Below are 6,957 nucleotides of genomic sequence, written 5' to 3'. Positions count from 1 at the left end.
ATTGTAGAATGTCTATGAGGATCCAAGGTGGGGAGGTTGGAGCAGAGGGGTGAAGATGAGGGGGAGGAGTGTGTTTAATTATAAGGTCAGACAATTTGGTGAGTGGAGGGAGAGGTGGATAAAAGAAATGAGAAAGATCCAGTGTGAAAAACAATGTATACAAACTGTGTAAGTAAACCAGTCAGTATAAATAAAAATTTAATTTACAAAAAATAATAGGCATAGATCAATAGTACTTAATTGCATATAATACAATGCATGTGAATGAGTGTATGAAGCATACAGTAAATGAAGATTTGTATGAAGCTCAATGTACATAAATGAAACACAATGTATAAAAATTATTGTATGAAAACCAACAAAAAAGGGGGAAATGTAAGCATAACATTGGCAAAAATCACAAAAAATACATAAATAAAAGAAAAGAAAAAAAAATCAACAGCTGAAAACGCTGGGTAGCACAGTTCTCCTGTCATTCAGGTGGCTGCCAAGAGTTGGAAGTGGTTCCACAGCAGCTGGTTTATTGGCTAACTAATGGTGTCACTAGGTAGGTATAGGTTTAAAGGCACTCAGAATCCACAGTAACAGCAACAATGGAATTGTTCATACCAACAGCTCTAAAGATAAAGCAGGATTGGACAAGGTTCCATTAAGTTGTTCAGGGGTTTCAATAGTGGAATCTGAGGTGGGAGAGGCGGAGTTCACCAGGTGACACTGCTGAAGAAGGTGACACTAGAATGACTGTGTATAAAATTTCTATACAGTGCTTCAGCAGAAATATATTTTTATAGAAATACCCTGTAGTTAGTTATAACAATAAAAATGGGTTTTGTAAGGCCACCTGAGAAAAACAGGGAGCGCTTGTGGGTGGTCTATTGGATATTGCACTGCTCATCCAAAGACTTAAAGTCTCTCTCTGGTGGTTAAAATCCTCCAGCTGCTCCTCAGGAAAAAGATGAGCACTCTCCTCTGGTTATGATTTATATTCCCAAAAACCTAAAAGAAGGTTGCTTTGAGTCAGAACCAGCCCAGCATGCATCAATATACACATATAGCTAATATTCCATGGTAACTTACTTTTTAATTCCTTAATACAATCTAGTCAGAGCTGTCTGTCATTATTACCCAATTACAATTTTTTAAATTACATTAATTTTGTCCGCATTTGGCATTCTGTTGTTTTCACTGATGTGGATACAGCAATTTATGATCTTTAACTTTGTCAGATTACTTACTGTTTTAACTGCAATACTGCAGTAGGTAGTATCTGTGAAACTCTAGCAAGAACTTACTTTTACAATGAAGTTGTAATTAAAGTAAAAGGAGAAAAATACAAAAGGTTTTCCCTCAAATACTAATAATGTTGTAGTTAATAATGTACATTTTTGCAAAACAATGTTATTATTGTTGTTAGGAGTCATCAATGACCCTATGGACAACAGACTCTATCCTGTGCCATCACCATCATCTCTGATATACTTGAGCCCATTGTTACAGACACTGTGTCAATTAATCTTATTGAGATTCTTCCTCTCTTTTGCTGACCTTGCTTAAAATATGTGAGATAAAGTTTCACCACCTTGCATCTAAAGAGCACTCTGATTGCAGTCTCTCCAAGATTTATTTATTTGTTATTTGTTGTAAGTGTTCACACCATCTATATTTGCAATTAACATTATGCAATTTACAATTATATTTATCATGTATTTTCCTATCTAACAGATACTAAATATTACCAAGGATTTTGTGTGTTCTGGTACAAGAGGAAGTCCATGATGGGGAAGTGACACTGACATACCTTGATGATTGATTTAAAACTGTGAAACACCCTGCTTCATGGGGTATAGCAGTGGGAGAAGTGCTGAATTAAGACCTGCCTACCTGCCCGTGTAGGGTGCAGGGGGCCTCTGGAGGTATATACAGCTATTGCCCATGTTGGTCACCTAATGTTGCTTCTGGAGTTTGGGCCCCTGGTCCAGTAAATAAATTCCTAGTGGGGAAAAAAGCCTCAAAACCTGTGAAACAATAATGAATGTCCACCTTTCAAGTGGCTCGCTCTGCCTCTTGGAGGAAGAGAAACAAGAAGGTCCTACAAACAGGAATATTAAACTCATTTCAAATGGAATTAAAAATCAAGAGTGGGGGGAAAACTATTCCCATCAACACTACCTAACTTAAATTGTGAGATATGGTAAGAAGCTGCACGGCAATACCAAAGGCACAAGGTTTGAATCCACCAGCTGCTCTACAGGAGAATGGGATACCTCCTTGTGTGACTTATTGTCCCTGAAAACCTGCTGGAGGGTCAGCTATTGGTTCTGACTCAATGGCATACAGCAACAGTAATAACTGAATTATAAGCTCCTTATATAAATAATATCTTACATAATTTTACAATTCCATCATTACAAGAAGCCAGAAAACATGTTCTTAAAATGTGAAAATATTTCATGATGAACCTAACAAACAGAAGGTAATCACTTAGAAATCATATATTCACACTGCATGATGATAGGAACATTTTTTCATAGAAGAAATCATAGAGATTCACATACCTGAAAAAAAAGGAATTCACATTCCTCCAACCAATATCTCCCAAATTGATCTTTTAATTCAGTGGAATTCTATCTTCAGAAGAGAAAGAAATATTTTTCAAGTGAATAAAATGCAGGTATGTATAAAAATATAGATATGTGTCATGACATCTCTTGTGGTCTTATATAAACCTGATTTATACAGTTGTTTTGTTGCTGTTATGTGCCGTCGAGTCACTTGTGACTCATAGCGACCCTATGTACAACAGCCCTAAACTCCACTCTGTCCTGTGCCAATCGCACTGTCTCTGACACTCCCATCCCAATTATCCCAGTCACTGAATCAATCCACCTCATAGAGGGCCTTCCTCTCCTGCGCTGTCCCTCCACCCTCCCAAGCGTGATGTCCCTCTCCAAGGACCAGTCTCTCCTCACAACATGTCCAAAATATGTTAGACGGAGCCTCAGAATCCTTGCCTCCAAGGAGCCACCCGGTTTAACCCTTTCCAGGACAAATCTGTACATAGGGTTTTCAGAGGCCCGCTATTTCAGAAGTGGATGGCCAATCCTTCTTCCTAGTTGTTGTTTGTTGTTGTTGTTATTGTTGAGTTGAGTTATACTAAAGGAGGAAAAAGAGAAAAAAATTCTCAACTTATTCCCAGCATAAGGGGAACATTATTTCCAAGTCTGTTAACAAGAAAAGAAACAAAAAGCATTTTCATCCAAGATTTGAGAGATGACACAAATGCAATAAAACAGATTTATGATCAGACACATTAAAATGTAAGAATTTGAATTATTGAAATGAAACCAACAAACTTTAATATTTTACTTTATGAATAGGAAAATATGTCAGTACAATAAAATGAAAACAGGGCTTATATATTCCAAGTTTGTGCTGGTGGCTGACCAGACCGAGAACTCAAATAAAACATATCTTCATCATGTGTTTTGAGCTGAAGAACTTTCTGCCACATGTTAATCCATAACTTAGAACATCACTAATAATTTATCAGAACTAACGAAATTAGAACAACCAGCAATGCCAATACTGGTGAACACATGGAACTTCAGAAGCTCTCATGCGCGGTTAGTGGGATGAAAACGGTACACTTACTTTGGAAAACAGTTTGTTAGTCTCTTAAGTACATCTCAACATATCTACCTTACATTCATATATTGTATGGCTAAGAAATACCACACTAAGTATTTACCCTTAAGAGATGTAAGAAACACATCCGTTAAAAAGTCTTACATCAAAGTTATAGCAGCATTATTCAAAACAGATTAAATTATCATCCAAACCTAGCAAAAGAAATATGAACTTTGGAGTAAAAAACACCTGTTTAACTTAAATTTACCAATTTATGATCCTAAGAAAGCTATTGACAGTTTTGTGAACTTCCTTCAGTGTTTTCATTGTTAAATGGAGATAATAAAGTCTATCACACATGGTAAAGGGGAGAATGTTTGAGACAGTTTAACTTGAGAAGTGAATGTCTTCTGCATATCTGCCTTTCCTGCCTCCATTCTGCATCACCAGCAGTGCTACTGCCTGACAACCTCCATTAGGTCCTTGTCAGCCTTCTCCCCTAAACTGCTGATCAGAAGAATGTATCAGGCTGTGATATTAAGGGTTTGTTGTTCAAAATGACTACTCTAGCCACTGACTGACTTTGCTGTGAGAATAGTGTGTGAGCCTGTGGGGATTGGCTGGTCTCACCATTAAATTGAGCTGATTTAGCAACAGAATAAGAGACTCTGACCACTAGCAGAGAAGCAGCAAGAGAATGCAGCATGTCCTTTGGGGCCACAGATTCTTGGGCCAATCAGATCAGGGACTACAGAGCAGCTGCCGTAACAGTTGCAGCAGAGAACCAGAGTCCAGACCAGAGATGGAGCAGGCCTTGGTACTGCTGCTACCCCATGGAACCAGAACTAGGAGCCTTTCCCCAAGTTTGTTGAAAAATGTCAGTGAGGGAAGTAAAGAGCCATAATTTGCAGAATTTAGAGCTCCGTAACACTGTGAAGCTCATGGCTGAGGTGCCAGTGAGCACATTTCAGAAGCTGTCCTGAATGAATGATTGTATATTGTTGCCAACCTGAATTATCTAGCTTTTGACTTCCCTAATAGGGGTCTGTAAGCTATCACCTCAGATTTTTAACCCAGTAAAGTAGTAAGATTGGTGTCGGGATAAGTAGAAAAAAATGCAGAGTATGTGGGACATGTCTGACCTCCTGGGAATTGGGTTTGTGTTGTTGATGTTGTTAACAGTTGTGGAGTTGGTAAAGGTCAGATATGACCATCTCCACATGGCCCTTGTTTTTTTCTTACACAGGTCAACGTGTCCATACCAACTTCCAGATGCTGTAGAGTCAACTCTGACTCAATGCAACCATTTATGTCATAATAGAACTGTGCTTCAGAAGATTTTTCACTCTGAATTTTTTTGCTCACTTTACTTTTTATATTTCTTTTTTCTTGTGATCGCCCAAATGTTTACAAGGGATATTTGGTTTTAATGACCTGTACATATTTTCTTTCATGATATTCATTGCAATCCACCATGTGAAGGCACTCTTCTCACTATATGTTTATGTTAATCACTTTCCTTGGTTCCTTCTTTTCTATCCCTTCCTACCTTGAATTCCTACCTTCCAACCTTTTGATTTCATATGACTGATTGTTCTAATGAAAGTATGTCTTCCTGGTATGTGTTGGTTGTTTCTTTTCTTTTAATCCAATATAATTGATACAGTAACTAGGGCAATGAGGGTAGGTGTGTTGGAGTCAGACTGGCTCAGGGTAGGGCAGGCTTCAGAGCTGTTGTACATAGGGTGGCTATGAGTCGCAGGCGACTTTACAGCACATAACAACAACATATTTGACCCTACAGTCTTATCCATTGTTTCACAGCAATTTGAAACATGGTAGTGAGCTTTGTTTCAGACCTGAAAGGTATTTGAGGCCCATAGCTTCAATGATTCCATACTCTCTGTAAGACCAGTAAGCTTGGTCTTGTTTATGATTTGTGTTTTGTTTCACATTTTTCACTCACTATCCATGACCTCTTGCTGTGATCCCTTTCAGATCTCAGCAATAGTAACTGAGCATCATCTAGTTCTTCTGGCCTAAAAGTCATGGCTGTGTTTCACATGATCTTTTCTTCCTTTGGACTAATTATTTCTTTGTGTCTTCAATTTCAGTTTTTACCCCCCTTTGCTCAAGATGGAGTGAGACCAATAGCTGCACCTTACATAACCACTGACAAGTTTTTAAGATCTCAATTCTTACCCACCGAAGTAGGATGTAAAGTATTGTCTTTGTAGACTGTTATGCTGTTTTATCTTAATGTCTTTCAGAACTATGGCCCTGGGCCCTCAGATCTAACCATTCATTTCTCTCAAAGCTATGGGTTATGGGCAAGAAGTTTTCACAACTTTGTTCTTTGTATCCTCTGATGATTTGTTAGATGTGTTTTCAGCACAAATAAATACATTTGTAGAAACATCCACTATCCTATGTAAATATATTCATAGGTATATCAGATTATCAGACCCTTCTCTCATGGTGCTTCTAGGTAAATTTGAACCTTCAACTTTTCAGTTGGCAGGCAAGTACCTAAACCATTTATATCACCCAAAGACTCCTGAGCACATCCAGTAAATTTCTATATTTTTACAGCCTCTGAGTTTTATTAATATTATATCCTCCTTAGGTAGTTGGATATGTATAAGTAACCGGAGGTAGCACACTGGATAGCACTTGGTTGTTAACCAAAAGGATGGTGGTTTGGATCCACTAGCTGTTCTGGGAGAGAAAGATGTGCTTCTTTAAAGACTATAATCTTAGGACTCTTATGGGGTATGTCTATAGATTTGTTATGAGTTGAAATTAACTAAATTGCAATGATTTGGGTTTTAGGTGGTATAAATAGTTTTGGTCTGAGGCTATCTTAACAGTTTTCAGTTCAAACCCACTCATCGGCCCAATGGCTTGCTCTCATGAAGAGTACAGAAAACAAACCCAAAAAAAATCCCATCAATGGAGCCATTCTACTCTGTCATACACGAGATCACCATGAGTCAGAATCTACTAAAAAGCAAGCAACACCACTGGTATTGGCTATAACCTAGTTGTGCCAAGAAATCTGGAGAACAACCACTTGGCCAACTGACTGGAAGAGATCGATATTTGTTCCTATCCCAAAGAAACGTGACCCAACAGAATGTGGAAACTACAGAACAATCTCACTGATTTCACATGCAAGCAAGATTTTACTGAAGATTATCCAAAAACGACCAGAACAGCACATTAACAGAGAGCTACCAGAAGCCCAGGCTGGGTTTAGAAGGGGTCGTGGTACTAGAGGTATTGTAGCTGATGTTAGATGGATCTTGGCTGAAAGCAGGGAATACCAGA

This window comes from Elephantulus edwardii, unplaced genomic scaffold, assembly GCF_000299155.1.
Source record: "Elephantulus edwardii isolate Elephantulus edwardi_28Jun2011 unplaced genomic scaffold, EleEdw1.0 scaffold00008, whole genome shotgun sequence".
Lineage (NCBI taxonomy): Eukaryota > Metazoa > Chordata > Mammalia > Macroscelidea > Macroscelididae > Elephantulus > Elephantulus edwardii.
This window is presented reverse-complemented; position numbering follows the sequence as displayed.